Below are 10,083 nucleotides of genomic sequence, written 5' to 3'. Positions count from 1 at the left end.
GATTAGCATTTTATTTTCAATTTCTCTCTTAGCCTCTGAATCTAACATAATCAGACACTAATCTTATACAATTACTTGACATGCAATTTCAAGGTTCTTTTGTTTATCATGACTTTCAGGTACTGTAGCAATTCGAAAAATATCTCTCCTCAGACTATTTTCTAAGTTTGTTTTTTCCCAATAAGATCTTTGATATTTCCTTCTATTTTTTTAATTGTTTGACTTTGTTTTGTTGTTTCTTTGTCTTAAGGAATCATTTGATTTTGCTTACCAAATTCTAATTTTAAAGAAATTATTTTCCTCAAAGTATATTTTGTGCCTCTTTTAGCATTAAACCAATTCTGGTTTTAAGGTATTATATTTTTTTCGGTGCTTCTGTGCCTCTTTTACTAAACTGATTATTTTCTTTTCATAATTACATCGAGTCATCCCCCTTTCTTTCCACAGTTTTTCCTTTACCACTCATTTCCTTCTTTAGCTCTCCCAAATATTCTGGTTGAGTGTGGGTTGAATAAGCATTTTTCTTTGATGCTTTGTATATAGATGTTTTCCTATTTTTGTCTTCTGAGTCTATGCCTTAGTCTTCCCTGCCTCTGTAGAAGCTTTGTAAGGTATTTTTTTGTTGTTGTTTCCTCATTTTTCAACTGATTTTTTTGGCTTTTAACTGTTTGTTAAAGTTGTACTTCTCACCTGGGAGTAGAGAGACTCTTTTTAGAGCTAATTCTGAGGGTCTGCAAGTTTTCAGTACTTCTATGGTGCTGTATTCCATCAAAAAGGGTAATTTTTCCTCTCCCAGTCTTTGCTCTGGTCTGTACCCAGGAATGGCTCCTGTTGTACTGCATCCATAAGCACCAGCACTCCTTTCAGTGCTGACACTGTAATAATGCTTCCTGTTCTTCTTCAGTCTCAAGTGCTAGGTTTCCTCTCTGCCTCAATCTCTGAGCTGGGCCCCTTGTCCCTTGTGACCACTCTCTGCCCTGTATCTGCGACCCAGAACTGCATATGGGCAAGATAGTTCATAATGTTAGCTTCAGCCAGTGCTAAGAAAAGGTCCCTTGTAATACTTTTCTAACAGGTTGTCTTTCTCTCTTACTGTCTCTGGGCGTCAGCCTTCAGAAACTGATGTTGTTGCTGTTGCTGATGTCAATCCTGTTCCAACACTAAAGTCAACCACTGGTGTTATACCGATGTGTGCTCTTAGAAAATCCCCACCACAGCAACACAGACCTTTCTTGAACATATCCAGAATTTCTGTTTCTGGAAAAATGTCTGATTGACATTTTGTTGTCTCTTCCATTTCAAAATTTAAATTGAGATATTATTTTAAGGTTGTTAGAAGGATAATGTTGAGAGAGTTTTATTGGATTGCTGTCTGTATTCCACTATCTGTCTGTACTCCCCCTACCAGCTAAGGTGCTTTTTTTTTTTTTAAATAAGGAAGTAAACCAAATTATCTGTTTCAAAAAATGAAAAGGGCAACTTCACCATCAACTGAGAAAAAATTAAAACAAAATTTCAAAATTTTAAAGCAATATGCCAAAAACAACAATCTAAATGAATTGAACATTTTAAAAATATAAATTGTCCAAAATAACACAAGAAATGGTATGCTGAAATAATTCTGTCTCAGTTGAGAAAGTCAAAAATGATTTCCCTAAGATAAAAAACCATAGGATCATGTGGATTTACAAGTGAATTATGCTAAAAAAAAAAACTTAAGGAACAATTAATTCTAATCTTACATAAATTATTTGGGAGTGCTACAAAATTGCTTTTGTTACACAATTATGGTTTTGTTACCTAAGCCTGGGAGAAGAAAAATAGAGAAAGCAAATTATGGATCTATTGCCTGGTGAATATTGATAAAAAAAAAATTTTAAGTAAAATTCAAGTAAGAGTGTTGTCTTTGGTGCTTAAAAAGACCAAAATGATATCTCTATGTCTGGTTGAAAGTAATAAGACAAACACAAGTTTAAGAGGTTCTGCCGCTACTTCTAGTGAACACCAAATGGCGGACGACGCAGGTGCTGACGGAGGTGTGGCATGCCCAGGTGGCCCCGGCGTCGGAGGCTGTGGTGGCTTCCGTGGTGGCTTCGGCAGTGGGGGCCGTGGTCGAAGCTGGGGCTGTGGCCGCGGGGCCCGAGGAGGAAAGGCGGAAGACAAGGAGTGGGTTCCTGTTACTAAGCTGGGCCGGCTGGTCAAGGACATGAAGATCAAGTCTTTGGAAGAGATCTATCTTTTCTCCCTTCCTATCAAGGAGTCTGAAATCATAGATTTCTTCCTGGGATCTTCATTGAAAGATGAGGTTCTGAAGATCATGCCTGTTCAGAAACAAAGTAGAGCTGGACAACGTACCAGGTTCAAGGCTTTTGTGGCCATTGGTGTCTACAATGGCCATGTTGGTCTGGGTGTCAAGTGCTCCAAGGAAGTGATCACAGCTATTCGAGGTGCTATCATTCTAGCCAAGCTGTCCATCGTTCCTGTGAGACGTGGCTACTGGGGGAAAAAGATTGGCAAGCCTCACACAGTACCCTGCAAGGTCACTGGGCGACGTGGGTCGGTTCTGGTGTGCCTGATCCCCGCCCCTAGAGGTACTGGCATTGTCTCAGCTCCTGTGCCTAAGAAGCTGCTGATGATGGCTGGAATTGATGACTACTACACTTCTGCGAGAGGCTGGACTGCCACTCTGGGCAATTTCGCTAAAGTTACCTTTGATGCCATCTCCAAAACATACAGGTATCTAACCCCAGACCTGAGGAAGGAGACTGTGTTCACTAAGTCTACTTATCAGGATTTCACCAACCATCTTGTGAAGACTCACAATCGAGTATCTGTCCAGAGGACCCAGGCAGCTGCTGTGGCAACCACATAGATGGGTTTTTATAAACAAATAAATTGAACTATGCCTGCTAAGACAAAAAAAAAAGTTCTACCACAGTTCAGGCACACTTGGTGCATATAGACATTTGCAGTATAGATGTCATTCATATTTTACATCCCATATTTCTTCTCAAGGACTGCAATTCTTCTTTGCTCAAAGAGCATAATGCCCTATTTGATGCTAGCACATCATGTTGGGCAGTCCTGAGCAGATGTCTGCAGTGTCTCAAAATCAATAACAAAGTTCTTCAGAGAGACCTTGAGACTGTATTTATATGACTTCTTCGAACTTCCATGACAGTCTTCTTCTCTTTCCCAAATGCTTTATTCTTTATCACTTCCATAGTACTGTTTAGAGCAGCACTTTATTCACAATCACTCAGGGTCTCAAAGTAGATGTCATCCTTTATACCTCACTCACTCCCATCCCTCTCCCGCCATCTCTAATCTGATAGCAAATATTATTGATTCAACTTCATAATATTTTTCATATTTGCCTTCTTCTCTCTTCACACATTGTCACCACTCTGTTTCATTTTGCCATCACTTCCATCCTGTATTCTTATAATAGGGTTGTGTGGAATAGAACACAATATGGCTTCTCAGTGACGATTTACTAGAATAGTTGAAGCCTTAGGCCTCAAAATGATCTCATAGACAGTGACCTTGCCCCCTATCATACAGGAATTACCTCATAGAAGATATCATAGACAGTGACCTTGCTTGCTTGCCCCTTCCCCTGTAAGAATTATTCATAAAAATTACTTCATCCTTGGTTCACCTACTATCAACTCACCTGCCATATAAGGGAAAAGTAACTGCAAGGGCCAATTAAAAATAAATGCTATGCATGGGGGGATATGTTGGGAGGGGTGAGTAATTTTTGTCTATTTAACCTGGCTTCTGCTTCTGTGGGGCAGCCTCCTCTCCCTCAGTGCTGTCCCAGAGACTGGACCACCTGCTTCTCGAGAGATTCTAATAAAATCACGTTCACTTTTAGAGGTCTCTGAGTAGTCTATTTGGCACAGGGTCTCTGTGCCCCACACAGGGTGATGTTTGTCTGCCTTACACAAGTCTCTCCTTACTATGGATCTTTCTCACTATAACTCTTTCTCCACTCATCTGTCAAAGTAATTTTTCTTAATTTCAAATCTGACCTTATAATAAGCCCTCCTACTAAATAAACCCCAGCATAAAGTATGAAATCCTCTGGTTTTTTTTACTTCAAAGTCCTCCATAACCTGCCCCCTACTTTTCCAAAAAACATTCTGGGATCCAGTGACACAGCCTTCCTTGCATTGCTCAAAGAAAAGAAAGAAAGGAAACGCTCCCTCTCTTAGCTTTGGGCATTCTCCGGGTCATTTATGCCTGAAGTGTTCTCCTTACTCACCTATGCTTCCTGAATTTTGTGCATCCTTTTCAGCTCAGGTGAAATCCCACCTTGTAGAGGGGGCCCATGGCAATCACTCTGAATTCTAATGCCTCCCTTCCCTTAGTCATTTCAAATTTATGATTTAAAAAGCTTGATTGCGCACAGCTGTTTGCATGTTATGTCCCCAAATGGACAAGACTCCTTGACATCCCAGACCCTTTTACCTTTCTTTGCATCCCAAGCCCTCAACACACCCCTTGGGACATATTAGGGACTTGATGAATGTTTTCTGACCGAATGATTCCCAACTCAAATATACTGTGGGAGGAGCCCAACCTATGCCCTTCCTAGTCAGGTTTCCATTTCCTGGCAATGGAAAATACACACTTTTAAAGGAATATTACCAGAGGCAGGCCAGGAAGGCAAGTGGGGAGCAGAGGCAGTCCAGGAAAGAGAGAGGCATGCAGCGGGCCTGGAAGGCATGGCCCAAAAAGGCAGGACTGGAGGGTGCCTGAGCAACTTGGGGGGGGGGGTCCCAAGTCATCCCACCAAACACAGGGGCCAGCACAAGGCCTATCACCAAGGGCTGGTACTGGAAAGAGCCATGTAAGAACCAAATGCAAGAACCCCTGTCTGGGACAGCAAATACTCTTGGGGCTACCACTTCATAGCCCAGAATTTTTTTTTAAAAAAGCCCATATCAGGACCTCCAAAGACCAGGATGACAGACTGAACCTCACCTGTTCCAACCTCCATCAGACCCTGAAAACATAGTAACTATTGACCCAGGGCAAAACCCTCTTAGGTAATAGCTTGGGATCCCTAGAGGAAGGGTGTGGCTGAGGCCCTGCCTCAAAATGGGTAAAGAGCAGACTCTGGAGTACTACTATCCTCAGAGGGAGGAATCAAACTCAGAGAGACACAATGTGGATTATACAACCCCAGCTGAAATATCAACAGGGAACAGCTCCTAAGCACAGAAAGCTCTCCTAGATGAGATCAAAAGGAAATTTGAAAACCAAATGAGAGAGATAGAAGACAAAATGAATAAATCTTTCAAAACCACAATTACAGTATTAGAAAAACTTTATAATGAAGAAAACATCTCTCCAAAAAGAAAAGTGTATGGTATGGAAAAGGAGTTCAAAAAACTAACCAAGGAAAATGATTTACTAAAAACTAGAATCAACCGAATTGAAACAAATAACTTTATGAGGAACAAAGAAGTAGTCAAAGAAAAAAACAAGAATGAAAAATTAGAAAAAGAGGTAAAATACCTCAGTGGAAAAATAACTGACCTGGAAAAGAGATCCAGGAGAGATAATCTGAGAATCATAGGCCTACCAGAAACTCATAATGAAAAAATGAGCCTGGACAACATTCTCCAAGAACTCATTAAGGAAAACTGCCCCAAGATACTTGAACCTGAGGGTAAGATAGAAATTGAAAGAATCCACTGGACACCTGCTGAAAGAGATCCCAAACTGAGAAGTCCTCAAAATGCTGTGGCCAAATTCCAGAACTACCAATTGAAAGAGAAAATACTTCAAGAGGCCAGAAAGAAAAAAAAAATTCAAATAGCGAGGGTCCAGAGCTACAATCGTACAGGATTTGGCAGCCTCTACACTGAAAGATCAGAGGCACTGGAATACAATTTTCTGGAAGGCAAAATAGCTCTGGTTACAACCAAGGATCACCTACCCAACAATCCTGAGCATATTCTTCCAGGCAAAGACATGGTCATTCAATGATATAACAGAGTTCCAGACCTTCCTGATGAAAAAGACAGAGCTCAATGGAAAATTCAACCTCCAATTATGAGATGCAAGTGTGACATAGAAAGGAAAACAACACACACACACACACACACACATTGTTATTTAATAAGAGCAAACTGTTTATAGACAAATAGAGGATATGAGTATGAAATATCGAAAATGACAATTAAAAATATCTTATTAAGGGCTACAAAGGAACTGCAATGAAAGAAGAGGAAAGAATGAAGTGGAAAAGGGTGAAGTATGCCACACAAAGAGTCATAAAAACAATATAGCATGGGAAAACAAGGGAGGGAGATGAGAATCATATGAGCTTTTCCATCATTGGTTCTGGTGCAAGGAGGGAATAACAACCAGTTAAGCACAGGACACTATGGAGAAGAAATGCAAAAACTATGATTTTAGAGGGAAAGAGGGGAGGGAGAGGAGCTTTGCATGAGATTTGTTCCTGTCACTCTTGGTGTGAAGAAGAAATAACATACTTCATTAAGTATAAAAATATCCTACAGGCAGTAGGAGGGGGAAATGGCTACGAAAGGGGGGTGGTTAGTAGGGAGGGAAGAAGTAAAGGGGAAGGGGAAGAAAAAGAAGAGGGGTTGATAATGGAATACTGAGGGAGGCAGTGGTCAAAAGGAAAATTATTAAGGGGAGGAAGAGAGAAGGGAGGGTAAATATGAGCATTAACTGAGGACAGAATAGGATGGAGGGAAATAAACAGTTCACAATCATAACTGTAAATGTGAATGGAATGAACTCTCCCTTAAAACAGAGACAGATAGCAGAATGTATTAGAAATCATAATCCTACAATATGCAGTTTACAAGAAACACATCTGAAACAGAGGGATACACACAGGGTAAAGGGGAAAGGCTGGAGTAAAATATATCATGCCTCAGTTAAAGTAAAAAAAAAAAGCAGAGATAGCAGTCCTTATCTCAGATAAAGCAAAAACAAAAACTGACCTATTTAAAAGTGATAAGTAAGGGAAAAATATCCTGTTAAAAGGCACCATCAAGAATGAAGCAATATCATTACTTAACATATACACCAAGTGGTATAGCATCCAAAATCCTAGAGGAGAAGGTAAAGGAATTAGAGGAAGAAATAGATAGCAAAACTATACTAGTGGGAGACCTTAATCTCCCCATCTCTGGACTTGACAAATCCAACCTCAAAATAAACAAAAAAGAAGTTAAAAGGGTGAACAGAATTTTAGAGAGGATATATATGATAGATCTCTGGAGAAAACTGAATGGGGGTAAAAATACTTTCTTCTCAGCGGTTCATGGCACATACTCAAAAACTGACAATGTGTAGGTCATAAAAACCTCACAATTCTATGTAGTAAGGCAGAAATATTAAATATATCCTCCTCAGGTCATGATGCAATAAAAATTATATGGGATAAAGGGCCATGGAAAGACAGACTAAAAACGAGTTGGAAATTAAACAATTTAATCCTAAGGAATGAGTGGGTCAAAAAAGTAATTATAGAAACAATCACTAATTTCATTCAAGAGAATGATAATAATGAGCAACATACCATAATTTGTGGGATGCATTAAAGGTAGTTCCTAAGGGAAATTTTATATCCCTGACTGCATACTTGATTAAATTAGAGAAAAGAGAAGTCAACGAATTGGGCATGCAATTAAAAAAACTAGATAAAGAACTAATTCAAAATCTCCAATTAAATACTAAATTAGAAATACTGAAAACCAAAGGAGAGATTAATAATATTGAAATAAAGAAAACTATTGAATTAATAAATAAAACTAAGAGCTGCTTTTATGAAAAAACAAATAAAATTGATAGGCCCTTAGTTAATATGATAAAAAAAAGAAAGAAGAAAACCAAATTATGGGTATCAAAAATGCAAAGGGTGAATCTCCCTCCAATGAAGAGAAATCAAAACAATAATGAGTAATTTTTCCCAATTGTATGCACATAAATTTCACAATCTTAGGGAAATGAATGTATATTTACAAAAATACAAGTTGCCCAGATTAACTGAAGAGGAAGCAAATTCATAAAATAACCCCATCTTAGAAAAAGAAATTGAAAAACCCATCAGCCAGCTCCCTAGAAAAAATCTCCAGGGCCAGATGAGTTTACTAATGAATTCTATCAAATATTTAAAGAACAATTGTTTCCAATACTCTACAACCTATTTGGGAAAATTAGTGAAGAAGGAGTCCTAGCAAATTCTTTTTATGACACAAATATGGTACTGATACCTACATCAGGAAGAGATAAAACAGAGAAAGAAAATTATAGACCAACCCCCCTCATGAATATATATGCAAAAATTCTAAATAAAATACTAGCAAAAAGACTACAGCACCTTCTCTCAACAATAATACACTTTGATCAGGCAGGATTTATTCTAAGAATTCAAGTATCGTCTAGTATTAAGAAAACCATCAGTATAATTGATCATATCAACAATAAAACTAGCAGAACCCACGTGATCATCTCAATAGATGCAGAAAAGGCTTTTGAAAAAATACAACATCCATTCCCATTAAAAACATTAGGAAGTTTAGGAATAAATGGAGCCTTCCTTAAAATAATAGGTAGCATCTATTTAAAGCCATCACCAAGTATTATATGTAATGGGGAGAAGCTAGAAGCATTTCCCATAAAATCAGGGGTGAAACAAGTGTGTCCACTATCACCGCTCTTATTCAGTTTGGTACTAGAAATGTTAGCAGTAGCAATTAGAGAACAAAAAGAAATCAAAGGAATCAAATTAGGTAAAGAAGAGACCAAGCTATCACTCTTTGCAGATGATATGATGATATACCTAGAGAATCAAGTAAAACACTACTTGAGACAATAAATAAATTTGGCAAAGTTGCAGGATATAAAAAAAAAAACACATAAATCCTCGGCATTCCTATATATTTCCAATGAAATTCAACAGCAACAAATAGAAAGAAAAATCCCATTTAAAGTTACTGTAGACATTATAAAATATTTGGGAATCTACCTGCCAAAGCAAACCCAGTACCTATATGACCACAACTACAAAACATTTTTCACACAAATTATGTCAGATCTAACTAATTGGAAAAATATCTTGCTCATTGGTGGGTCGAGCTAATATAATAAAAATGACAATTTTCCTAAATTAAAGTATATATTTCGTGCCATACCAATCAATTTACCAAAATACTACTTCATAGAGCTAGAAAAATAGTAACAAAATTCATTTGGAAGAACAAACAGTCCATAATATCAAGGGAATTATTGAAAAGAAATGCTAGGGAAGGTGGATTAGCTATACCAGATTTCAATATGTATTACAAAACAGCAGTCATCAAAACTATTTGGTACTGGCTGAGGAATAGAGGAGTGGATCAATGGAATTCCTTACACACACAAGATTCAGAAGTGAATGACTATAGTAAACTACTGTTTGATAAACCCCAAGATCCTAGTTTTTGGGATAAGAACTCACTATTGGAAAAAAAAAAAACTGCTGGGAAAACTGGAACATAGTATGGCAGTAACTGGGCAGACCATTATCTACCACCATATACCAAAATGAAAGTTAGATGGGTGCATGATCTAGGTATAAAGGTTGATATTGTATGCAGTCTCAGAAAACAAGGAATAGTTTACCTGTCAGATATGTGGAGAGGGAAAGACTTTTTGACTAAACAATTATTAGAGAACATTATGAAATGTAAAATGGATAATTTTGACTACATGAAATTGAAAACATCCATAAAATCAAAGCCAATTTAACCAAGATTAAGAGGTAGATGGGAAATTGGGAAGGAATTTTTACAACCTATATTTCTGACAGAGGACTCATTTTGAAAATATACAGAGAAATGAGTCAAATTTATAGGAATACAAGTCATTCCCCAATTGATAAATGGACAAAGGTTATGAACAGGCAATTTTCAGAGAAAGAAATTAAAGATATCTATAAGCACATGAAGAAATGCTCTAAATCACTATTGATTAGAGAAATTCAAATCAAAACAACTGTGAAGTACCACATCTCACCAGTCAGATTGGTTAAGATGACAAAACAGGAAA

General features: G+C 37.8%; 1 pseudogene; it reads left to right on the top strand.

Annotated features, from left to right (window-relative positions):
* Positions 1-2,008: 2,008 nt before the first annotated feature.
* Positions 2,009-2,926, top strand: LOC138171573 (small ribosomal subunit protein uS5 pseudogene; annotated as a pseudogene).
* The last annotated feature ends 7,157 nt before the right edge of the window (positions 2,927-10,083 follow it).

This window comes from Petaurus breviceps, unplaced genomic scaffold (genome assembly GCF_028583685.1).
Source record: "Petaurus breviceps papuanus isolate PSGF00001 unplaced genomic scaffold, PetGlider_PUasm1.0 447, whole genome shotgun sequence".
Lineage (NCBI taxonomy): Eukaryota > Metazoa > Chordata > Mammalia > Diprotodontia > Petauridae > Petaurus > Petaurus breviceps.
The sequence above is the reverse complement of the archived record's forward strand: the minus strand, read 5'-3'. Positions and strand labels throughout refer to the sequence as shown.